This window comes from Furipterus horrens, unplaced genomic scaffold (genome assembly GCF_987537825.1).
Source record: "Furipterus horrens unplaced genomic scaffold, mFurHor1.1.pri manual_scaffold_6, whole genome shotgun sequence".
NCBI lineage: Eukaryota > Metazoa > Chordata > Mammalia > Chiroptera > Furipteridae > Furipterus > Furipterus horrens.
In genome coordinates this window covers 58154899-58182061 of record NW_028327176.1, presented here as the reverse complement: position 1 = coordinate 58182061, position 27163 = coordinate 58154899, and the positions used below count along the sequence as shown (strand labels likewise).

The 27163-nt window shown below is 35.7% G+C and overlaps 1 protein-coding gene, 1 non-coding gene and 1 pseudogene across 2 annotated transcripts in view; 2 read left to right on the top strand and 1 right to left on the bottom strand.

The window, feature by feature from the left end:
* LRRTM4 (leucine rich repeat transmembrane neuronal 4) overlaps positions 1-27163 on the top strand; it is an 805389-nt gene that overhangs the window by 220866 nt on the left and 557360 nt on the right. The window lies entirely within an intron of this gene.
* On the bottom strand, positions 11387-11489 carry LOC150006290 (U6 spliceosomal RNA). The gene has a single exon (XR_016512069.1). It is a non-coding gene; the product is annotated as a U6 spliceosomal RNA (small nuclear RNA).
* Positions 20925-21899, top strand: LOC150006289 (COP9 signalosome complex subunit 5 pseudogene; annotated as a pseudogene).

Below are 27163 nucleotides of genomic sequence, written 5' to 3'. Positions count from 1 at the left end.
ATCTCCAACTCCCCCCACAATGAGCTACATTTGCCAGTTTCCCCTTATTGTTTCTATTCTTCCAGTGGCCATTTTTCAGTCAGGGCAAGAGTGACTCAGTGATCTAGGGCCTGCCTCTGCCTTCCCTGGCTATGTCACTGTCATGAGTCAGAATACATTCTGAAAGTCAAGTACATACCTTTTGACCTAGGCAGATAGTACAGCTAGTATCTAGCTAACTGCTTGCCCTTTTATTATGCAAAATATCATAACCATCATCAGGTCATCTGCCCTCCCCTTCGCCCATCCCTCAACCGTGGGCTGTGGGGACTTTGGAGACCTTTCTACTCCGTACCGTTTCACAAGTATGGTGGGTCTTGATGTCAGTGTGGCTTTGCTCTGTCTGGTTTCACAAGGGTGTGGTCCATAGAGTTATTTTGCTTTCCTGGAACTGAAATAAAACCAAGGCCCAGATGTTATCTCTTGTTTGACTCAAACTTTGTCTTTTTGATCAACAGACCCAAGAATTTGTTCTTAAGATTATTTGGTGCTGACCAGAACCTCATTGTCCTGGTGGTTTAATGATTAAGGGAGTGGTCATGCAAGGGAGAAAGAGGTGGAGGAGTCATGGTACTACTAGGTTAGACAAGGCCAGTTTGAATCAAAAATAAAGGAGAAAAGGTCGGACTAAAGGAACAAAGTTTCCTTGCAGTTAAGCTTGTGTAACTGCACAAGCTTCCTAAATGCTTTAAACTTGGAAGACATACTGTTGATCTTAACTTTCAGTAGCCATCTCAAAATCCTGGCTATTCTCAAAAATTTTCAAGTGAGAACACTGAGTTCAAAAACACTTAGGATACCAGGTTAATACTCTCAGGTAGCTATGGGACCATTTGGCCTGCTACTGTCTCACTGAGCCCTCGAGAGAGCTCTGTTCCAAGCAGTTCTCTATCTAGAGCATGTACAGTGCTCTTTGAGAGAATGGGGCTGAAGTATAGAAGCCATTCATCAGCTTCTTTCAATTTATGTGCCTGTGGTGCAGCCTGAAATCACTAAATGGGAATAAATCACTTGCCAACTTGTGTGGAGAGTCCTGTGTAACTTCGCCCAGTGACAGCACTTAGAAACCATAGATTATAGCTCACTGCACTCTCCCCTAGGGCAGCACATTTCCCTCATGAATGAATAATAATTTGGGAAGTTATAGTTTTAGAAACTGTCATTGTAAAGCTCCAATTCTTATGTCCTCAAACTGTGGGCTGAAAATGTTCTAATGGCATAGTTGTGTTCGGTGAAAGAAAGAGGATAGGAGAATGAGAGAGAAGGAAGAAAGGAAAGAAGGAAATGTCTCATTGCTGGACATTTCCCTTTCCAACCATGGAGTTGTAAAATTGTCACCCTGAACAACAAGCTTCATGGTTTTCCATGGAAAAGTCAGTGAATTCTCCGGCAGCAATCATGTCTGAAGTGAATGAGGTTGTGTTATGTTACTGAGGGGAGAGAGAGAGTCAAGTCAGGAAGCCCCCCTCCCCTGCCTGGGTTCTTGTCTCACTTGCATGAGAATAATTCAAAGGAAAGACAAACACATATAGTGGAAATGAAATACAAACTTATTTATGAAACGCACAAGCACAAAGCTGCAAGCAGGTATCTGGTTAGCCTAAATACCCCATGTAGAGAGGAAATAAAGTTGTTAGTAAGTTTGTTCTATAAACTTTAGCAGAGGCTACAAGTGGATATTTAGCTCATCTCAGTATGCGTACTGTTGCAGTTCAGGGATTATATAATTTAGTCAGCTTTTAGATCCTCCCCCTTCTCCCCCTTCTAAATATTGGGAATAATGTACAGCTACAAAGGATTTTTTCTCAGTAAAGGCTCTTTGCCTTAGTGAAATTGTTACAGAGGTCCCATTTCCCAGCATAAACCCCCCTCTTCCTCCTATGCAATTCCTACTTGCGGTGTTCAGGACACCTGGCAATTATAGTGAGATTGTTACAGAGGCCCCCCTTTCTCAGCACAGTCTCAAGGACTCCCCTTCTCCTGCACTGTTTTTCTTGTAATACTGGCAATGTTATCAAGCCAGTCTCAGGACTGCTGGGTTAATTGGTGCAACATGTCTCTCTTTTGCTTCTAGCCTCCTGTATTAAGTTCTTTGTTAGACTGTAATGACGACAGCCCTGCTTTATTTCCCTATTTCTTTTCTGGCCACTCATTCCTAGCTGCTAACAGTTGCTATCACTGCCAGAGCATATGTGGCCTAAATTTTACAAAGAACTTATTATTCAGTCAGTCCTAATAGCACCCATTTTCACTTACACCTGTGAGCTCACTTAGGCTTTAAATTTAACTGAATCTCAGGTTATATCAAGCAGGCTATGAAGTTAATGGATAAAACCTACTTGCTGAAATTGTAACTTTTCTTACCAAAAATAGGAGGTTACTAAGGGTTTAGCATGTATATAATAAGAAATGCAATGCCGTGTGTCAACACGCATATTTTGATAAAAGGCAGATACAAGACATAAATTTGTGCAATGATAAATCCACCAAGCAGCCTTTCTTTCCCGGCACATTTGCATCTCTTCTTTTTCTCTTTCCTGTGCTTGTCCTGCCTCCCCTTCTCTTTTAACATTCCCTCACCTTTTTTCTTCTCTCCACTTCCTCTCTTTCTTTACTTTTTCCATTCTCATTACATGCTTATTTTCCTTCATCCTGTTTTTGCCCTTTTATTAATATTTCCTCACATTTCACTTGCATTTTCCCTTCGAGGCATCCTTCATTTTTGAGGGGCGTAACCATGTGAATACTGCTGGGCTTCCTATTGCCCCAAACATGCTTCTTAGAGAAAATAGGCCTGCCTATCTTTAGAGGAAAAATATAAGGCAAAAAATGATGACATCAGTCCAAAATGCTGTAATTACATAGAAGAATAAGGGATCCCTCAACTCCTCTCTCCTTTCTTTATCTCAACCAATCTTTATCTTAATTTCAAGCCTATAATTCTTACTTTCTATATCTACCTATAGAGAATTTAAATGATCTTTTCAAATATGAAATGTACCATGACTAAGGAACAGTTTTACATAACAGTCCTTTAATACATAGGCAAATAGCTCTCTCTTCATTGTTATTGATATGTTACTAATTAAGCTGGAAAAAAGAGCTCCACACCCACCTAAGTAGTGAGTAATATTAGAAGCTGCTGGAGCTGAGATTCAAAATACAAATGCAATTTGTGTTACATTCTCAGGTTACTGCAACTTTTAAAATAATCTTTTATAACTTTTTATATTTTGTACAATGTGATTAGGCCCAGAAGTTGTTTGATTTACATAGTGGTTACCCTTTAGTTCTATAGTATCATATCTTAAAATAAATAATTGGCTTCATTGGGATTTTTGCATTCAGGCAATATGTCCTCTATGTACAATTTAAGAAGAAAATATTTTCTCTACCCTTAGAGGAGAGAATTGCAGATTAAAAAACAAAATAAAACAAACCTTCCTTTTTTCCTAAAACATGTCCTGCAGCAAAGACAATTTAGAGCCAGGTTTAGGAAACATTTCATATTTGGAAATTATAACAGGCAGGAAAATTAATGGAAGCTCATAAGAAAAATCAGTGAAAAACATGTTTGTCAAATGATAGTCTCAAACCTGCATGAAGTAAGCATGACATTTTTGTGACAAGATGGTAACAGAGGAAGGGAAACTAGTCCAGGAGGATAAAATGCTGTATCATTTATTTCATTAACTGGCAATAAGGTTAGATTCCTAGATCTAATTCACAGTAGAGATGGGAAGAGAAGTGATCTGTTTTGAGGATAGAAAGGTAAATTATGACTGGTTTAAACATGACCCATAATATTTCTGCTGTCGGAATCAACCCCAGATAAAGCTGATGCACTGCCTAGGAAAAAAAACCTTTCATGCAATTTTTACCAATACATAGGACAGAAAGCTGAAGCTGCAGAGATAGTAGGTATCACTTTAGAAGGACTGCACTCACCAAAACAAACCAGGAGGGTACATTTATCAAACTTTAACATGAAAAATGTTCTCAGAGAATGAGTGGAGAGGATTCTGTTAGCAAACAGCCCACCGGTAATTCCAAATCTTTCAGGGAGGACTGGACCCTTGTTAAAGAACAAAACTCAGTTGAGCAAATTGAAGGTCTAATTGTCTTTATTCAGTGATTCATGAGGAAAGCAGCATCCCAACTAGCAAGTAGAAAGATACTCAGAAGCTATATAATATGGAAGGCTTTTATAGGCATTATCTGGGCAGGAAAAGAAAGTTATTAGCAGAAGAAAAGAAAGGGGAGTGTTTCATGCAATATTACTTCCCGGTGGGGAAATGGGGGAGGGGGTCTTTTCAAGCAGATTGCTTCATCTTCCTCTGGTGGGATGTGGGGGCCCATGTGACAGATTACTTCATTGGTACTACCCAGAAAACTCCAGACTGGCCAACTGAGATTATATTCTTGGAGAAGGTTAAAACTACAATTAGTTCAGCTACTTAGTCTAGATTTAGTGTCATGGCTTTAGCTCAAGTGACTATTTTGAACCCCTGATTTTCTCTTTAACACTCCTTTTTCATGCTATACTCTTTCCTATTCCTGTGCTCATTTACTTTTTATGATACAGAGACAATTACATTTTATTTTCATTCCTTTTGGAGGTTTAAAGCCATTTATAACTAAGCAACAACTTGACATCTCCACTTGATTGGATCATATAGGTTTCAAATCTAATATGTCCTAAAATGAACTTGTGTCTGCAACTTTCGTAATCAGCTCTACCTTCAGTGAAAGTAAAAGTTGCACTGGCCAGAAGAACAAAAATCATTCTGAAAATAGATTTTCTTTTGCTAACTGCCCAGCTACCTTTTGGGGGGTTTCCTAGAAGTAGAGACTGAAACAGAGATTTGGAACAGAAGACATTGTGTGTCAAGGGTGACAGTCCTTTGGAGATTACCAGTCACTGGCTTAGGGTATCAGTATGAAGAATGAGGAGTGGTATCTAACTTTCAAGCAGCTTCTTGAAATTCTCAGTAGAGGAGATATGGGACAGGGCACCATGGCATTTATTCCACCAACTATATGAAATTAATCACCAATTTTTATGGATTCAAATTCTTTTATTTATATATATATTTTCCTCACCCGAGGACATGCTTATTGAATTTTTTGGAGAGAGGAGAACCAAGGGAGAGAGAAAGGTAGAAAAATATCAATGCAAGAGAGAAACATTAATCAGTTGCCTCTCTATAGGTCTCAACTGGGATGAACTCTCACCCTAGGCATATGCTTTATGGGACAACACCCAATCAATTGAGCCATACCAGCCAATGCCAAATACTTAAATAATTTTTAAACTTACATTTTATTGATTGTGCTATTACAGTTGTACCAATTTTCTCCCCTTTGCCCCTTTCTTCCCAGCACCCTCCATTTCCCCAGGCAATCCCTACACTTTAGTCCATGTCTATGAGTCATGCATAAAAGTTCTTTGGCTTCTCTATTTCCTGTAACTGTACTTTACATCCTCATGGCTGTTCTATAACTACAGGTAACTCCCGTATAACACGGTTGTTAGTTTCTAACAAATGCCGTGTTATGTGAATCTGTTTTATACAAAATAAAGAACTAGTAAAAAGGGGGGTTAGATTCCAAATATTAGAAAAATACACTATTATATTTTTATAATTAAAAGAAATATATTTATTAAAGCAAATTTCATCAAAAGTATTACATATTAATATGAATTAAGTAATGTTTTCTTCATTATCACTACTAAGTTCCATTAACTGAATGTGTTTTCTTTTTGACAAGATATCCTCACCCTCTGAACTTTCTTCAGCATTATCTTGATCTCTATGCTCTACTTTTTGTAAAAACCTGTTATTTTAGATTGCTTGCTTTTAGCTGAGAGATCTTTATAAATTTTATTATATGGTGCTAAGCACTTTTGAAGTTCTCTCTTAAACTTTGTGCTCCTTTCAGTGCAAGGATCTTCATTTAAGAAATACGACTCTAAGCGTTTGGCTAAGTCTAGGCCTTTCTTTACACTTTTTAGAGTAAACTGTTTAACTTCTTTGTTTTCATCAGTGCTATCATCCCCTAAATTACCCTGGCACATTCCAGATGTCATTTCCACCAAAATTGCTTCATCGATTTCTTCTTCTACCAGCAATTATTGGATATCTTCTACAGTCATATCTTGTTAGAGCGAAACTGTGTTATAGAAGTGCCATGTTATATGGAGGGTGGTTCCCCAATTCTCTAACACTGTTAGAATGAAAATGTGTTATAGAAGTACTATCTTATATCGGGGATACCTGTACCACTTTGTGCTTCTTAATCCCTTTATCTTTTCACCTATTCCCATAATCTCCCCTCCCATCTGGCTGCCATCAAATTGTTCTCTGTTAACTATGATTCTGTTTCTATTATGCTTATTTGCTTAGTCTGCTTTTTAGCTTCATTGTTGATAGGTATTATTTTTTGCCATTTTATTGTTCACAGTTTTGATCTTCTTTTTCTTAAATAAATTCCTTTAACATTTCATATAATAATGGTTTGGTGATATGAACTCCTTTAGCTTTTTTTTGTCTAGGAAGTTCTTTATCTGCCCTTTCATTCCAAATGATAACTTTGCAGGAGATAGTAATCTTGGTTGTAGGTCCTTGCTTTTAATCACTTTAATATTCCTTAACAGTCTCTTCTTGCCTGCAAAGTTTCTTTTGAGAAATCAACTGACAGTCTTTTGGGAACTCCCTTGTAGGTAATTCGCTGCTTTTCTCTTGCTGTTTTTAAGATTCTCTCTTTATCTTTAACCTTTGGCATTTTGATTATGATGTGTCTTGGTGTGGGCCTCTGCATGTGTCTGGTTTAGGACTCTGTGCTTCTTGGGCTTGTATGTCTATTTCCTTTACTAAATTAGGGAACTTTGTATTTCTCATAATTTTTTTTCAAGTAGATTTCTAATTTCTTGCTCTTCTTCTTCTTCTTCTTCTGGCACCCCTATGATGCAAATGTCTTCCAAGTGCTATTAAAAGAAAATGGTATTGAATGGACAGCTAATGCATTTTTACTAAAAGTTATTATTATTAGTGTTTTTGTAATTTATATAAACATCTATGTAATAGATATTGGAAACTGACATTTCTATTTGCACAACTGTTTATACTGTTTATATGTAACAAATAAACCTTGAGAGAGATGGGACAGAGGAGAGAGAGACAGATGATGTAGTTGTAAATCCCAAAGTCCCAACACTCAATCTTGAACTTCTCTGGCATACATATACCAAAATCAGATAAATTTTAAAAAATTGTCTGTAGATTCTAAATATTTCCCTTTTTAAAACTAAACTTGACACCTGTTTGATGAAGAGCTCTATTAATATTAGGATTTATGGTGGTTATTTTTATTGTAGAATTAGGTAAATGTTTCTGGTAGAGCAGTTTTCCCCTGGGGCCACAATGAACACTTTTTATCATCACCTAGAGAGTTTATATGAAAGCCTTTTTTTCTCCCTGTTGAATTCAGAAATGTACAACACTTGGGAAAGTATCTGTTGAATGAATCGTTAAATTTGCTCAATAATTTAGTGAAATAAGAGTCATTTTTAGTATAACTGTGATATGGCATCACATATTGAAATATTGAGAGTTTATTTTCAAAGTGCTTAGAAGATCCAGGTGCATAGTTCTTAATGCCAATATATTTTACTGAAAGAGGTATATTTGTATCAAGTAAGAGAAGTGGTAAAGTTACATCATAGTGAAGCTTGGAGGATGTTACCTTTATATAGGGGAAATTGTATTCACACTCACCTACATACCTCCTTCCACATCCTGGAAATATGTACTGGTATAATTGACCGCCTTCTTCATAACTTTGAAAAACAATGTTTTTATAAATAAAGGGCCCAAATTAAAATGCAACTACAGCATATCTATGCAACTTGACTTAACCTTGATTACCAATGAAGCAACTTCTCCATCTGAAATGGGGAGAAATTAATTAAAAATAAAAAGAAACAAACTTTTCCTTCTCACAAGTCAGAATTTCATGTCTTAAATTTTAATCTGAAATAGTCTAATTCAGTACTTTCAAGAGAATGAAGGAAATGATTTCTACTGAATTTACAACAAAGCTATTTAGCAACAGAAGATTTCTTTGTCTCGTGTTTATAATCCATTAGGTCACATGCTTATACTAAAAGTCCATTAAGTTTCCTAGGATAATATCTTGCCATGTTTTTGAAATCTCAGACAGTTCTAAATTTATTCTTGGCATGATGATCTTTAAAAATAAAAAGCATCATTCCTTCCTTGTTCATGTTAAATTTATATATCATTTTGGCATGGTTGAAAATATCTATCTAATGAATCAAAAATGTGAGGGTTTTTCCCCTCAATTTGGTCTTATCTCACACCAAGTCATAGTGATGAATTGATCTTTTCTTTCTTCATTCATCCAGTGCTTATTTAGAACATACTGGGTGCTAGAATCAGGCTGCAGGCTGGACTAGTTAAAACTCTACATTTAGATTTTTATAGTGTCTCTTGTGGGGGAGGCCTCTGTACTTAATGTAATACAATTGCCTTTTGGTTATGTAAGACTGATTTAGAAGAGAAAATACTTTCATTTATAAACCTGAGTTTTCCAATAAAAAGCAAGCTGGAAAATTGATTTTCATAATAAACACACACATGTAGACTAAAACATTTTACCAATAAAATCTACCTTCTCTTTCTCTAGGCTGGCAACTACAACATGCGGAAGGGGAATCTGTGCAGGCATGCAAGAGAGACATTTTTCTAGTCATTTATCAAATGATCTATATTGACAGATTGAAATGCATCAGTTTAGAGTAACCAGCAGATGGTGCTTTTAGTAATAAGTTTATAGAAGTTTACTTGAATATTCTTTCTATAGAGTTTTTTTGTTGTTGTTGTTGTTGCTGTTAAATAAAACTGACCATAAATGAAACAAGGTGGTATTTTGACATGACATGAAGTCAAGTCTGTATTTTTATTTTTAGTTACATGTGTACTTGCAAAGCAAAGTGCAGTTTTTTCAATACCCCTAGCAAGCATCTTCCAGATAATAAAATTAAATATCAAAAAAGATGAAGTTAATATAAGTATAATAACCCACTGATTTAATCAAGTGCTGTATGTTTATGTAGTTGCAGTAATTTAACTGCCAGAATAAGTATAATTACTGGTAAACTCACATATATTGTTTTCACTCATGCTGCCTTGGTAATACTTTTCTTTGTAGGTAGAATGCTTTTAAATATTAAAAATTAATAATTTTAAGTGACTCATATAGGTAAAATTGCAATAAGGTAAGATTCTTGATCTCAAATAGCAACAACTATATAAGCAATTGTTCTCAGTATGTTTTATTTGGGATCCTTCTTGGTTCTGACCTCCATTCTCTTACATCAACTTAATTTTACAATATTAAGCTCTTCTAGTTGGCCACATCAATTTCTTTTTAGACAGAAATTGATTCTAAATACATGAATAACAGTAGGTAGGATGAAGTGTTTAACCTCATAATAGTAATTTTATACATGTTTTTTGAAGAGGAAACATATTAATTAGATTTTAGTGGAAGAATTATGCAAATCCCACTTCAGTTCATTACACTGTGAATACTAAATACCTTTATAAAAGCATTCTGTTTCATTCTCCTCCCATGGCTAGTGTCTAAGGGCATCAGTGAGACTGTTCTACAACTCTCTTTTGCCAGCTAAAATTTAGGAAACTGTATTTTTTCCCCTTTTTTCTTTTGTTAGTGTGTCTTTAGCCTATATGTATTGCTCATTGGATCTCTCACTTTTGACTTGAGTGTGAAAAGACCCAGTGATCTGACATTTATAAAGAAAAGGGAAAGCAGAAGTTCCAGGGTGAAGAGTGCCTGGGGAAGCTCAGAAAATAGTGTAATAGGAGTGATTAAGGGTAAACGGTGAGCCTAGAGCTACTGGGATGCTTTCACCTGAAAGATCCAACAAGTAGTGGATTATATTATTACACCTTTGCTTTTTACACTTCCTTAAACATAGATGAAAATGCAATTTGCCTTCTAAGGGGACAATGCTAGAGAGGATACTTGATGATGGTTTTCGTAAAAGTCAGTAAAGTAGGTGAGCCTGGATTCTGAATCCCTCATTTAAGAGCATACATGAATCTTTACCTTTGTAGGTAAATAATACATCTTCCAGAGACAATAAATATTGATTTTAGTATAACCGAAATCTGTGCATTGCAGTTACTTAAAAAATGTAAATACCCTTAGTTTTAAAGCCAATAAGCTGTTGTGCTTATTGTGAATAGTGCTCAAATTGTGGCACTGATTTGGTGTATACTCATATTTGAGGACTTCTCACTACAAAAAACAGACATGTTTAGTCTTCTCTAATCCCCAACCACTTTTTGGCACGGAAGAAGGAAATATAAGGACAAGTTGAAAGTGTTTAAGAACTCTCATTAGTTTCTGAGTCAAGTAGAGGGTGGGTTTGTAAAAAGGAAAGACTGTGAAAGAAATGTTATTTTAAAAAATTACCTGTTCTAAAATATTAATTATATAAATATCACTACAGTAAAAGAAAACCATTTACATGCTGAATAAATGAATTGATACTGGCTGTTTCTTTACCCAAATTAGATAAACTATCCTATTTCAAGCCTAAATGATATTAAGTAAGGGAATAATTAGGTTTGGGCTCTGTCCCTTGAAAAAGACAGCTATATTTTCAGGTGTCATTTTAATTTTCAGCGAAAGGTAACATGATCTGCCATAGTTCTGTGGAAGTTTTGGGTCCGAGTTTATTGTCTCATGGTTCTTGTAAGTCAATAAATATTGAGTTTGAAGTTCCTGTGTGTCTTCACATGAGTCATATGTAACAACTAAATGATAAGCCACTTAAGACAACTGACTCACCATGTAAACATGGTTTAAATAAAATTGAGTGCTAGGAATGGAAAGCAAAATGTTGACTTGGAGAATAAAACAGTAATACACTAGTTTCTACCTCTGCGTAAATAAAACCCTTTATATTTGTCTTTATTAACATCATCACCAACATATAATGAGTCCATGTTATTTTGTAAGTTCTTAAATGAGTAACTGTTTTTCAATAAGCAATATGTAATCAATGATTTAACCTTTGTGGAAAAACAGAAATAAATCAATAACTCAAAGGAATGTATTTTAAATGGCAACCAAAAAAGGTTGCTTTTCAGACTCTCACTAGCCCCCACTTCAGAAGTGTAAATGTACTGACAGAACTGACTGGTGTTTTACTGATTATGAGGGATCATTAAGTAGCATGATCTAATTCTATGAATACCACTTGACACTTAAATGTCTATTTAGGGACAGTCTCACGAATATAAAATACAGTGGGAATTTGCATATCATCCTTATTCAGGGGCCCTGCTAACCTTCTCTGTATTGTTCCAATTTTAGTACCTGTGCTATGGAAGCCCAATTGCCTTTCAGTAGATAAGTGGATAAAAATACTCTTACATTTACACGATGAAATACTACTCAGCCATAAAAAGAAGGAAATCTTACCATTTGTGATGCCATGGTTAGACTTAGAGTACATTATGCTGAGTGAAATAAGCCAGTCAGAGGAAGATAAACACATAATTTCACTTATATGTGGAATCTAATGGGAAGAAAAGCAAGCAAAATAAAAACAGACTCATAGAAAGAGAAAACAGACGACTGGCAACTGTTAAAGGGGAAGGGGATTGAAGGGCTGGGTGAAAAAGGTAAAGCACTTAAGCAAAAAAAGAAAGAAGAAACTCATTACAGACAACAGTATGGTGATTACCAAAAGGAAAAAGAGGTAGGGGCAGGTAGAGGTGGGTAAGGGGGAATACATGCTGAGGGAAGGAGACTTGACTTTGGATAGTGAATACACAATATAATACACAGATGATGTATTATAGAATTTTACCACTGAGATCTATATAATTTTACTAGTCAATGTTACCATAATAAATTCAATAAAAATTTAAATATATATTTATTTATATATTATATTAACTGAGAGATAACAATTTGCTATAGATCTATATAAAGAAATAAATGAAACTTCATGGGAATGAAGTCAAAAAGTCTAACATAAAGCAGTAAGCAGTGCCTAAAAAGAAGACATCAAACAATATGGAAATATAGAATTTAATTCTTATTAGAAAAATAATGACATAAAGAAAATCTTGCTTTTAGCTAAAGGATGAATACCAAAGCTGATTACTTTGATTATTTTTACATATTTTGTGATAAGTTTTAAAAGGCTGAAAACTACAAAGATGATAATCACAGATAATGTTTGAAATATATATTTTAGACCACTAACTAGCTTCCCTGATATTGAATGTATGCATTACAATATATAAATTATTTTACATTTTTATCTCACATTTTATCATGAAAATTTTCTGAAACATGAAATGTTCTTGAAAATTATAAATATAAATATAAGAGAAATAATAATTATACATGATTGATCTCCTATAATTTGTCTTCTTATGTTTTAGCCGATGTTTTATTAACATCAGTGTTGATTAATATTTACTGATGTTGAAAGAGTTTTGATACTTATGGTTAAATTGCCCTCCATAAGAATAATCACAATTTCTATTTCCACCCAAGGTGCATGAGAATATTTGCTTTGCCAAACAGTTGCCAACTGTGTTGAGACATTTGAAAAAATCAACACCACTTTGATTGCTGGAAACTAACATTTCATTGTTTCAACTTGCATTTTTGAAAAAATAAGTTGCAATTTACATGAAGCAGGTGTTGATTTATAAATTATTTTTGTAATTGCCTATTCAAGCCCTTAGACTATCCTATTTGTAACCCTTACTGAGTATTTGCTCTGCATCACTTAAAAAAAACATTTTACATACCTTATTTCCTTTTCTCCTGACAACCACCCAGTTTGGGAGGTACTGGAAATTCCTATTTTACAAATCAAAAATTAAAGTTTAACCATGTAACTAGTCCAAGGTTATAGAACAAGCAATTAAGAATCCAGAACCACTGTTAAAAAAAAAAAAAAAAAAAGGAAAGAAATCCTACAGAACAAGATAAGAAAACAAAGTTGATTTTATTTACAATTTGGAGTAAGACCCTCACCAAGGCTAAGCTCCTACCATCCCACAGAAATTATCAGGTAGGGTTGCTTTCTTCCTTGATCACATTTTAAGGACATAGTTCACAGATCCTTGTAAAGGGAAGTTCAAACTTGTAACCCTGGAAAGGGGCTTTGGGTAGAGAAAGGATTTGCAATTATATTGCTCTTTGGATTAATTTGCTCTAAGAAAAGGGAAGTTAGGAGCCTAGAATCGGGGAAAAGCCTATCAAAGTTTACTAAACCTGAGAACTTTAAGGTCTTCTTCGCTGCTCCCAATAACATTTGATTGTCAAAGATATTAACTCTATTAGTCGTAATCATGGAAAATAACTTCCAACAATTATATTTCACTTTATAATTTAATAAATTTTATAACACTAGCAATGTATATTTGTTATAGAAAAATGGCAAACAACTGAGTGGGGGGAAACCTTTAATTAGACTAGCTATTTATATGTTATGCAAATGAGTTTATTTTTCCATGATGCTTTTAAGTTCATAAATGTTTAGTTTGAACCTTTTCCAATTAACAATGTATTCTAAACATTGTTCTTCATAAATAACTGCACTCTACCATCTCATTCTAAATTTCTATTTGATGTTTTATCAATGTAATTAAAGCAAACCCCTGCTCTCTCCTGCAGATTGCTTTCAACCTAATAATAAAAAATGTATACATTGTATATACTATTCCAGAAAAAAGTATTTATTTTTTCATAGTAATAGTATAACATTTTTATTAGTATTATTTTATAGTACATATTATTTTCTAGGTATGTTGCATTTAATCCTTTCAAGGGCTCTACTTTCATTTCTATATTTCTGATAATAAGTTTAATCACAGAGGTATTAAGTTTCTCCCCTAGCATCACACAGCTAGTAAATGATCTTGCAGGATAACTTTTAATTAGTAAGACTACTAAGCATAGAGAATATAATGTTAAGTGAAAAAGCAATAAGCATATTAGGGTTTCATCCTTAGAAAACTGGTGCAGGTATATGATAAATGTATAAAAAGGCTATGACCAAGATCTGAACACTATTTACATCCGTTAGATTGAATAATGTTATATTTTATTTTTGTTAATATTTAAGCATGGGTTGTGTTTTTAATATTGTCATAAATTTTTATTTTAAAAAGTTATGAGCCCTGGCTGCTGTGGCTCAGTGGATTGAGCGTCGGCCTGCGAGCCAAGTGTCACTGGTTCGATTCCCAGTCAGGGCACATTACTAGGCTGCACGTCAGGTCCCCAGTTGGGGGCGCAAGCGAGAGGCAACCACACAGTAATGTTTCTCTCCCTCTCTTTCTCCTTTCCTCTCTCTATAAAAATAAATAAATAAATAAGTAATTTTTAAAAAGTTATGATTAATGTACCTTTGTTCACTGAACATTAAAACACAGCAAAATAGAAAACAAGTCAACAAAATATACATAGAATATGAGAAGTACTATGATATAGAGACCTTCTATTACTCTTTCTTTCAGTATTTGAATACTCAAGAAAACTAAATAAATAAAAACCTAGATGCTTTAAATATTATAATCGTGATTTAAAATATTGATTTTTGTTTGTGGAATTTTATTTCCTATAACCATCTGAAATGTAAACAGTGCTCTAGAAATTCTCTTTAGCCACAGAGAATATTATGAGTTATATTATCAACAATTTAGAGATAGAAAATGAACTTTGGTTCAAAGTTGAGGCTAGCATGTGTGTGTGTGTGTATGTGTGTGTGTGCTTTAGGAACGCCTAGGTAATTATAAAGAGCTGAAATAATAGAAGTATGGGTGTTATAAAGCAGAGTAAAATAAAGGAGGACATTTATATATTATCTAAAAACCTATGCTAATTGAGAAATAATTTTGGCTTCAAACTTTAGATTTTTATGTTGAGATTCAAAGTGAATAATTAAAGCTCTATGTAGTTATCTAAAATTATCTACTAATGTCAGCAATGTAAAATTTCATTTGCATAATTGTGTTGATCACTTATTGATATAATTGAATAAGATTCAATAAAAGCATTTTTAACTGATTGAAGCAATCACAGTCCAGAAGAGGTTGAAATACAATATGAATAATAAGGTCAGCTATACATCATTAGAAAGATTTAAGTGACATCTAATTAGCACGAGGAATTATATACTTTTGCAGAATAGAAAACACTATTGAGTGATAAATGGGAGAAATTCTTATTAATAACAGGGAAGTGTGGTTATTAAAATAGATTAAAGTCAAATCACTTTTAAAAGAAGCATCACATGTTTCGATAGCTGGAGTGTCCAAGATGGGGGTTTGAGTTATGAGTGGAGGTTATAGGAACTCACCAACACTCTAATACTGAGGGATGATTAGAAAGCATAATGTATTGGGCTTCTAGTCACTGGAATAATAAATAGAAAAAAATTAGAGTCCAATCCCCACTACATAGATTGCCTTCTATTCATTTAAAATGTTAAGGGTAAGAGTAAATCAAAATTTACTTACATTTTTCCTATCAGCTCCAGATTTTCAGTTCAATTTTTAGTCAATCCTCATTTTATAACAAGGATGAAATTCATGACAGTCTTATCCCTTTTGGAGTGTTTTTTAATATTTATTTATTTATTTTCCTTTTAAGTCAATGTCTGACCTATATCTTGAACATACAACCAAACTCGTCTCCCCTTTCTAAGTGCTTCTATTCATGCTCACTTTTCCTACTGACTTTACATTGGCGGTCCATTATGGCCTTCCAATGAGAATCATACTTACTACCATTTATTTAAATGATATATATTATTTACAGTCTTTGATATATGTCATGTGCTATGCTAATACTTTACAAGTATTAACCCATGTGATTGTCAAAAATTTTTTTAAAAACCTTACAGGGGAGACAAGTAGTAGTACAATCACCATATTTTAACAATAATCAAAAGGAAGACTTCAGATGTGCCCAATTTCCCACAGCCAGTAAACAGAATTAAACCTTGATTATTCTGACTCCAGAGATTATGTTATTAACCTGGATACTCTGTTTACTTATACATCATCACCCAACCATTATGTGCCCTATATTAATTCCTTCTGAGTCCCATATTTGACTTATAACCTTTAAAACAGCAGAAATGGAAGAGTATTAATCCATACAAAAATATTAAAAATTTTTTGAAAAAATAAAAGTCCAGGACTTTTAGAGTTCATCAGATTTCTACCTTACACCCTTATTTGTTAATCTGGGGCACTATTTTACAGGTACATTTTAATTGAACAATTTTTGAAAAAAGTGCTCAGTGCCCTCAAATAATTTGGGGATATTTTGTGGCAATATTCACAAATCTCTACTTAACAATGAAAACCAAACTTTGCAGTCTACTGAAAATAAAAGGTCATACTGAAAATGAAAACACATGAATTATGAGATAGATTTAAATATTTCAAATACATTATCACATTCTTTTTTAAGAATAAGAGTTTTAGTTCCAATGACTGGATAAACACAAACTATCTATACATATGTAATACACACATACTATATGTATATATATAATACATATATCTCATTATTATATCCATTGTTGCAATGCTTACTGTTATTAAAAAAATAATCAGGGTGGCCTGGTACAGGTAAGTATCAACATATTGGATTTAGTTGTCTGATCTCCTTTCTTGTAGCAACTGCTGGACTCTTAGATCAAGAGAAGCCCTTTGCTGCCACATCAGACAATAGTCTTGTGACAGATGTTCTATGTTCAATTGAAAGAGCACAGATGAAAATAACAGTCTCTCCATGCTAGTGAGACCACAGTTGAAAATGAGCAGTTGTCCCCCTTCCAGACAACTGCTATCAAACTCAGAGAACCTTGAAATAATTTGCAGCCTGCCCTGCACTAGAATGAGGCCCACATAGTCCTTGAGGCTGGCAAACTCCACACTGTTGAAACACAAGGCTGGTCTGTTTTCCTTTTCTGAAAATTCTGCTATTAGAACCAGTGATTGTACAACCAATGATAAAATGTACCTCAGTAATTTTGTTTATTTTCTATTATAAAGTATGATTTTTGTTATGTAAGTAATATATTTTCATTATGGAGACATTTTTAAAATAAATAATAATGGCAAAATAGAAGCGATTAATGATCTTATATAATAGAAATAACTTTCTAATACTATTGTGTTTATCTTTCTCATATACTCACACATGCATACACACACAGAAAACACAAACACACAAAATTTTAGGTAAACAAAAATATAGGCTTAGCATGGAGTTTTATAACTTCCCCTTTCACTTAATATTACTTAACAAAAATGTTTCTATATCAACAAGGAGGAGAAGAAAAATTTCCCTCTTTTCTCCTAATTCTCCTGGAATAATCGAATTTACATGGCACAGATTAACAGGAGAAAGTAACCAAATTTAATTATATACATACAGTGTTTCCCTAAAGAATACAAGACTCCAGGACAAATCAGGTAGTAGGGGCATAGATGCCACCTTGAGATAAGGAGAAAGGGGGTTAGTGGCTTAGGACTTCAAGGGCAAGAAGGCAATTCACATAGATCAAATGTTTGGTAAATAAATGTTTGCTGGGCCATCTTTAACAACGGGACAGACACAGAGAAGATTTTGATCAAAGAGGCTTGTTATGGTCCTATCACACACTGGTTCAAATTAAACTGTAGTTATCTGTGATGCTATTTCCCTTCTTAGAGCAGATCCTCTATCTAAATTCTTTTAAGCAGTTAGGTGGTAGCTCAAGGGATCCTGCTGAATCTTGTGTTTATTAAAAATAACCAGCTTAAAATACTCATTCTTACCCAAAAGAATATATTGGGGTTGTAACTCTGTTCCTCCTCGTGAGTACATATATCTCTGTTTCTACCAGTAGTAAGAAACTTTTTCTGTAAAAGGCAAGGTAAAGATTTTAGACTATTGGACAAATGATCTCTGTCACAACTATCCAACATTGCCATTGTAGCTGAAAGAAACCAAGTAAATAAATGGGAGTGGCTGTATTCCAATATGACTCTATTTACAAAAGCAGGAAGTGTGCCAGAATTGACCTAAGGATAGTTATTGCCCATCTTTGACCTACACTATTATTTTAATATAGGCATAAATTTCCATGACATGGATATGTTGTGGTTTATTTAAGACTTTTTCTCCCACAGGTAATCCTTGGGCTTTCAGTCTTTTGTTATTATAAAAATTCCTGTTTTGCCCAGGATTCCACAGCAGGCATTCCTCCCAGTGCTGTAACTAGCATGACTGGCGGAAAGCTTTCCTATCACTTAGGAACTCTCTCAGCCTCACTGGATTCCTAGGCCTCCTTCTGAGCCAGAGGACCTCTGCAGACTTTGGATTGCATTCAGTGTTTTCTCAAAGGGTCCCATTTCGTAAGAGAGGTTAAGTACAAAATAGCCTTTAATGGGTTTGCTGTTGTATTACGGTCATATTGGCATGTCATTTTTCAAACATCCTACAACATTTTTAGCATTTGCATGGCTCTTTTGAAACTAGAGGAACCAAGATTGGGGCCCATGCGGCCTGTCATTGCTCAGCCAAAAACAGAGACAAGGATTAGATTATAATTGCATGAAAGCTCTATGAAGTTTATTTCTCATGTTTCCAGATTGTCTAAGTCCTAAAAAAGGAAGGGAAAGGTATTCAGCCATTTATCTTTTTGCCCTTCCTGCAAGACCTGTACATTTAATTTTTTCAGGATATGTTTATATTCCAATATTGTTCAAAGTGCATAATGTGAGTTGCACTTCAGCTTCTGCTGCTCTGCATTAGAAATAATGAACCAAGGATCATCATTAAGCCATTTTATTTCTGCCCTCTCATTTCTAACCCGCATTATTCTTTTTGTGAATTTATTAATCAATAGAAATGTTTAGCTTTTGTTTTTCTTTCTTTTATGTATACTTTTTTTTTGACTTTGCAATTCGTATTATCCATACCAGGAGATACTGAAGTTTAATTTAGATTGTTTTGTGATTTTGAGTTTATGGTTAGAATTGTTTGTTTTTTCTTGAATCTGTTTTGTTATTATTCTTGTTGTTAAAGTTAATACATTGTACTGAGATGTAGGATGTACTTAACTCACACCCCAAATGCATAAATTTAAGCATACATTTTAGAAAATAAAATAGTTTTATCTGAAATCGAACAGGTATGTCTTATGTCAAACCTTGTCAAAGTAGGTACATTGCTGTGGTGATCGACGTGTGGATAATCAAAGAAAGGTCAGAAAATGTAATGGCATATGTTTCCTCTCTTATATAATGTGGATTAAGGGACAGTGTCCCAAGATGACAGAATAATAAGTGGAATTTTATGTGTGTTACTTAAAATGATAAAGGTAAACAAACACCTAGCTATAAAACTCACAAGAGGAAAGGGGTTGGTCAGAGAATATGAATTTAATTCTTCAAATTTAAAGTGTCTAGTAAGTTTGTTACACGGGGATCTGGTGAGATCACTGGGAAGAAGGGAGCGACCCCACAATGGCATGGGAAAGCCTGCGTTCCCCAGTAAAGAGAGGGGTTAGGGGAAAAAACAAAACAAAACAGGACATTCAGCAGGACTGAAACCCCTGCACAGGTGTGATAGATTTCTATACCCCCAAGTAAGGCTAAACAAACCAGCATGCCAGTGTCATGGTGCCCCTGCAACCGGGAAATATGACGCGTGATGCAGCAGGAGGAAACTTGCGCAGAGTTTGTGTAGGCTGGAGAGGTCGTAGTCACACATGTACTGTGGAGGTTAACATGGCAGCAGGAGGAGGCTTCTGAATGGAACATGAGCCAGCCAGGCCAGTGAAATGTTTGGACAGAGAGGAAAAGTCCTCCTTTGTGCTTCCAGAATGCACAGATTTTGGGGGCCAAAGGTATAAACGGAGGGCAGGCAGAGTCTTGGACCTTCACGTGCCCCTCACTTCCCTGGTCGGGGGCTGGCTTCCACCAAGAGCTGAGTGCCACGTGCTGAGCCATGGCTGGGGGACATGTGCCCTGGCCGTGGCTCATGGGACAGCCAGAGCTCTGTGCTGCATGGATGGCCCCAGACCATGTCCTGCTCTGCATCTGAGATCAGCGCATGGCCACTTGGCTGGAGTACTCACTGGCCCTGGGGGGCACCAGCAGCCTCAGGCACTGGGCCGCGCAGGGGAGCCCTGCAAGATCAGCAGCGGGGGTCAGCAGCAGCCCCAAGCCCCCAACATGGGGAGCTGCAGGGAGGCAAAGGCAGCGCCAGCCCCACGGGTACGCACTCTAGGAAGGGAGCTTGAAGCTAGAGAGCCATCCACATAGCAGCCTTGGGCTGCAGAAGAGAGGTTGGAGCATGGTCTCTGGTTCTGGGGATGGCTGGGTTCTTTCTGTGTTTTGCGGAAAGACTGATCTGGAGTTGGGGAGATTCCTGCTCCCCTAAATTGAACAACATTTTAATAAAGTCCCCTTTCCTTCCCCGCAACTTTTGTCTTATGCTTCTGTTCTGTAGCAGGTAACCAAATGCCACTACGCTCAGTAACAAGTTCATACTGTTTGACGTTAAAGATCAGGAAGTTGAAGTAGTAGCCTATTATTTGGAATTATAGCAGTAAACAACAGAATCACCAAAACTGAGTTGAGAGGTGTTATGAACACCTTGAAAGGCTAGCTCAAGTTTTCACCCATGGGGCCCAGCATTGAAAGCCCACACCTGGAAACCTGGCAAGATAAAGTAGCGTGTTGATTGTGTGGGCAACAGCTTCTCCAGTTCCTGGTGATGGAGATATCTGGAGTGGTATGGCCTAGGAAACCTTGGAGTTTGCCGCCAACATGCAGGAAGCCCGGAGTATTAATGAAGTCTGCACATATGACAAGAAACAGCAGCAAGAAATCCGGGGGGCAGAGCCGGAGACTAAGGACCACTTTAAATACTTCAAAGGCTCAGCGTTTACTCTACTGAAAATGCTGGTGCATGCCAGATCAGGAGGTAACTTGGAAGTGTTAGCTTGATGCTGGGAAAAGTGGATAGTGGAACAATGATCATTACAGACAGTTAATTTGCCTGTAGAGGGCAATGAAACCCGAGTAAAGGCTCCGGCTGCTGTGTATGAGCACATGACCACATGTACAGAAAATGCCTTAGAGTTTGGCCACCTTGAAAATGCAATTGGCTGGTATTGTAGCCATCACCCTAGCGATGGCTGCTGGCTTTCTCAAATTGATGTTACTACTCAGTTGCTCAAACGGCAGTTCCAGGAGCCATTCTTAGCAGTGCTAATTGACACAACAAGAACAGTATCAACAGGGAAAGTGAATCTTGAAGCCTTCAGGACATACTCAAATGCTAGAAACCTCCCAATGAAGGGCTTTCTGAGTACTAGACTTTCCCACTTACTAATATAGAATACTATGGTAAAATGTGAATAATATTATGTCTTAGATGTCTCATATTTCAAGTTTTCTTTGGATTGCAAATTTCTTGAGCTTTTGGGGAATAAATACTGGGTGAATATGCTCAGTTCCTATAGCTTGCTTACTAGTGCAGACAGTACCACAGCTCATGTCTTTGATTTTATTGAAAAATTAGAAGTCAGACAAGCCCAGCTGAGACAAAGGAGTTTCAAGCTGGGTTTAGAAACATATGACCAAAAGTCAGAAGACAAACGTGCCAAAGCTACCTGAGACAGCTGTAAAACTGCGTTAGAAGTTATTCATGGATTGATGTCCCAGGTTATTAAGAATAAACTGTTTGATCAAATAAACATATCTTAAATAATCACTAAGTAGTACTTTTGCCTGAAAGCCAGAATGAGAAAAATACTTAAGGAGCACTTTAAAACAAGTTACAAAAAATCAGATTAGAAGTATTAGGAGCTCTGGAGTATCCTGAACATTAATATTCTGTAATAAGGACTTTTGGCCAAGATGGAGACATAGACCAACATGCTTTGTCTCCCTCCACAACTAAGAAGGACTACAACTACCGCAAAACCAAAAATAACCAGAAGTTCCAGAAAATAAAGCTACATGGAAGTCTAGCGTATGAAGTCATAAACAAGTGATGCTCATCTGGATGGGTAGGAAGGGCGAAACCACGGCTTGAAGATTGAACTGTGCTGGAGGCAGCAGCTACAGCAATGAACAGCAGGACCCGGCAAGCAGACACCCGTATTTGGGGGGAGAGAGAAGCACCTGGGAGCCGGCCCCGGCTGCAGACCAGACACATCTTCTCGTGATTCCAATGCCGGACAAGGCAGACCCCCATTGTCTCGAACTCTGAGGCCTGGAGGGTGTGGGAACGGAGATGGAGGCTCCCAGTTTCTCAGCGGAGAGTAACAGCAGGAATCCATCTTGGACCCCCGCCCCCACGAAAAGCGCCACAGTGTGGTGAGAAAGGTCACCAGGTGGTGATGAGCACACATGGGGCTCTACCCAATAGAGCATAGGAGGTGTGACAGCACCCTGCCCAGAAAGGAAAGATAAACAAAATGGTCAGAATGGCAGAATTAATGATTGAAATACCAATCACACAGCTAACGAAAAAACAAATGAAGGCCTTGACCAATGAACAAACAGAGAATCTTTCTGAGGCTCAGTTCAGAGCTAGAGTCATAAGGCAACTTACAGACCTAACAGTGGGACTTAATCAAGACAGGAAAAGAATGAAGGCCAGTCCTGCTAAAATGAACAAAAATACATACAAGACAAGTGGTGAAGAAGGGAAAGCCATGGATCAAATTAACAAATCGGAACATAGGGAGGGAACAAACAGTCAATCTGTGCAGAAAGAGGAAACAAAAAGTGAGGAATATGAGGAGAGGCTCAGAAACCTCTGGGACAGTTATAAGCGAACGAACATTCGAATTATAGGATTGCCAGAGAGTGAAGAAGAAGAACTAGAAATTGAAAAATTATGTGAAAAAATAATGAAGCAGAACTCCCCTAACTTGGGGAAGGAAATAGACATACAGGTCCAGGAAGCACAGAGAGTTCCAGAAAAACTGGACCCAGGGAGAACCACTCCAAGACACATTATAATTAAAATGTCAAAAATCAAAGATAAAGAGAGAATCTTAAAAGCAGCAAGAGAGAAGAGAAGAATTATATATGAAGGGGTCCCAATTAGACTATCAGCTGATTTCTAAAAGGAGACTTTACAGGCAAGAAGGGACTGGCAAGAAATATTAAAAGTAATGAAAATCAAAAACCTACAACCACGATTACTCTATCCAGCGAAGCTGTCATTCAGGATAGAAGGGCAGAGAAAGTGCTTCCAGGACAAAGTAAAACTGAAGGAGTTTTTTAGATCTAAACTACTGTTATATGAGATGTTAAAGGGACTTGGGAGAGGGGAAAAAGAATTATAAGTGTGGGGAACTTATTGGGGGGAGGTCAACGGGGAGGGCGGAGGCAGAAAAGGGAGGGAGATGATGCAGGAATTAAGAAGTATAGCAGGAGGGAGTAGAGTAGACAGAAAGATGTTGAGAAGAAGTATATGCACAACCAATGGTCATGGACTAAGGGGGGTTGACAACTGGAGGGAGGGGGGTCACAGGGTGAAGGGGAACAGAGGGAAAATAAATTGGGACAACTGTAACAACATAATCAATAAAATAAAAGAAAAACAATTCTGTAATAAAATTTTTTAAATAAAAAAAGTAAAGTTGAAATGGTTCTTTTTGGACTGGAACTAAAAATGAGACAAAGGAATACTAGTGCCTCTCAATTCATTATTATTATTATTTACCATCTGAATTTTTAAACATGAATTTGTGTTGTGTTTATCTAACAATTAAAGAAGTATCCTATTTAACATCAACTGTTTCATTATAATTATTATTTATTTTTAAACTTTTTCCTATAAAGACGCAAATAAAATGCAAAAATTGTGTGTGCATGTGTGTATAACAGAAGTGGCATATGTGTGTATACAACATATATATAAAACATTGCCTTATTAAATTATAAAATCAAGTACAAATCGTGAACATTATATACAAAAAAGTTTATTTAAAATTTGCTAATTTTAATAAATAAAATCTAGGATACTAGATGGGATAAATAGGATAATAAGAAGCAGAGCTGAGAAGCAAAAACTATTAATTCATATTTCAGAGCAAATTTCAGATTGGTCTCTTTTCAATTTATATTTGCTTCTATAAGATTTTAGAACCCAAAGTGTACTACCAAAATATAAATGAGCAGAATATAGAAAAGTTTTTGAGATGACAGGTAGTTTTTACATTTACTTTTAAAATGATTAAGTAAGAACATTAGGGATTTAATTTCATTAATTTCAGTTCACTGTTTGCCATTTAACTTTTTAATTATTATTTTTTAAAATGTCATCACTTTATAACTTAATGGAGAACAAAAAAATAAAACCTTTTATTTGAATATTTGGGTCAATGTATTGAACTCTTTTCCAAATATAGTTCTCAACTTGACACGGTAACCACATCCCACAAAATTGCATTATATTTATCCCTAATTGGCCTCAGGTTAACTGCTTTGGGAAAGAGAGGAGGAGAGAGATATTAGGGATTTATCAACTGCAAAAGTGGAGTTGTCATTTGAATACTAGCGATATCATATTTGCATGTCATTTTGGGATATGTCTTCTCCCAGTGCCCCAGGTGCAAGTTAATGGAAACCATCAAGTTTAAGGTTTTGCAATACAGGCACAATCAGCAATACCTAAAAGCCATAGTAGACTGCAGCAGAACCATTAAAAAAGGAGGCTGCATGCCAACCTGATGTGAGCTCTTATTTGTTCAACCTGTCATTGTTGAGTGAGCTGTCAGAGACCATAAGATGTAACAGGGCACAAAATTTGATGTTTGTTGTTATCAACATATCACAAAGGCAGTGACTATTAAAATTCCTTTAAAAGTTATACTTTTGAGTTTTATAAGTTTTTTATAAATTTTGGATATTAACCCCTTATCAGATGTATCAGTGAATATGTTCTTCCATTCAGTGGGTTATCTTTTCATTTTGTTGGTGGTTTCTTTTGTTGTGCAAAATCTTTTTAGTTCGTTATGGTCCTAGTTGTTTATATTATCTTTTGTTTCCCTTGCCTGAGGAGATATATCTGAAAAATTATTATTATGAGCAATGTCGCAATATTACTGCCTATGTTTTCTTCTATAATTTTAAGGCTTTGTGTCTGATATTTAAGTCTTTAATCTATTTTGATTTTTTTCCTCTGTGTGGCATTAGAAGATGTTCTAGTTTCACTTTTCTGCATGTATCTGTCCAGTTTTTCCTATATCATTCGTTGAATGAACTATCTTTAGCCCATGTATGTTTTTGTCTCCTCTGTCAAATAATAAAAAGCAAATAATCCAATTGAAAAACTGGGCAAAAGTTCTGAACAAACACTTCTCCAAATTTGACATATAGATGGCCAATAGAAGATGTCTAACATCATTAATGATAAGGGAAATGCAAATTAAAACTACAATGAGATATCACCTTACACCTTTCAGAATGGCTATCATTAATAAATCAACAAACAAGTGCTGGTGAGGATGTGGAGAATGGGAACCCCTCTTTCACTGTTGGTGGGAATGCAGATTGATACAGCCACTGTGGAAAGCAGTATGGAGTTACCTCAAAAAATTAGAAATGGAACTGCCTTATGACTCAGCAGTTCCACTGCTGGGCATTTATCTGAAGGAACCCTAAAACTAATTTAAAAGAATATAAGCACCCCGTGATCATTGTGGAATTATTTATAATGACCAAAATATGGAAGTACCCTGTGTCCATCAGTAGATGAGTGGATAAGAAAAACTGCGGTACATCTACATAGTGGAATACTATGTAGCAGAAAGAAAGAATTCCTACTTTTTGCAATAACATGGATGGAACTGGAGACTATTTTGCTAAGTGAAATAAGCCAGTCAGTGAAAGACAAATACCATATGATTTCATTCATATGTGGAATCTAATGAACAAACTGAACTAACAAGCAAAATAGGGACTGACTCAGAGAGGGAGAGAAATATTGTTGTGAGAAAGAACCATTGACTGGCTCTCCCATACATGCCCTGAACAGGTACTGAACATACAACCTTGGTATATGCCCTCATCAGGACATCAAACCTGTGATAGTTCTGTGCATGGGACAATACTTCAGCCAACTAAACCACACTGCCCAGGACCCATCCTTTTTTCATTTTACATGTAAGGCATTACACAAAGAAGCCATCATGGCAACTTAGAGTAGCATAACAAAGCATTAATTTTAAGAGCTCAACAATAGCAATGAAAATAAAAATGCTAAGATGTGCATTGACTTTTAATACTGTGCCTATTGAATATTAGACACTGAAATTGCTAGTGCCTAAAACACTTCATTCACCACAATGTATATAAACTTTGGAACTGTTTTCAGGCACTTGTTTTAATAAATGAAGAGCAAGATTGAGAAGGAAATATACTACAAAAAAATCACTTTATCACCACTTATTTTCACTACTTCTTTTATTAAAACTTTGTCTCTAAAATGTGTGAAGTTGGGGGAAAAGTTGTATATGTGCTTAGTATTTGAATGTTTTGACAATTTAAGTTGCAGCACATTTTTAAGTGCTTTCAAGAATCTCAAAATCATTTGCAATTCAAATTTTATGCACTATACAAAATTTACAGTTGTAATGTGAAAATATAAAAATGTTGAGCAGAGGTAAACAGCCTAATTCATGTATAAGTCAAAAAAGAAAACTAGACAATTGATGTTACATTGGTATTGAAATAACTAGTTTTGAGTTTAAAAGCAATAATTAATACCCATTAACATTCATCCATGTTGTCTCAAATTGCATTATTTCATCTTTTTTATGGTTAAATAGTATTCCATTGAATATGTATATACCACACCTTCTTTGTTCATTCATCTGTTAATGAACACTTAGGTTGTTTTCAAATCTTGGTGCTCAGCTATATACTGTATATAAATAAAAAATTATAATGTTCTATACCTGAAACTTATATAATGTCATTAGGCATATTCTAACTTTAAATCCTTTTTT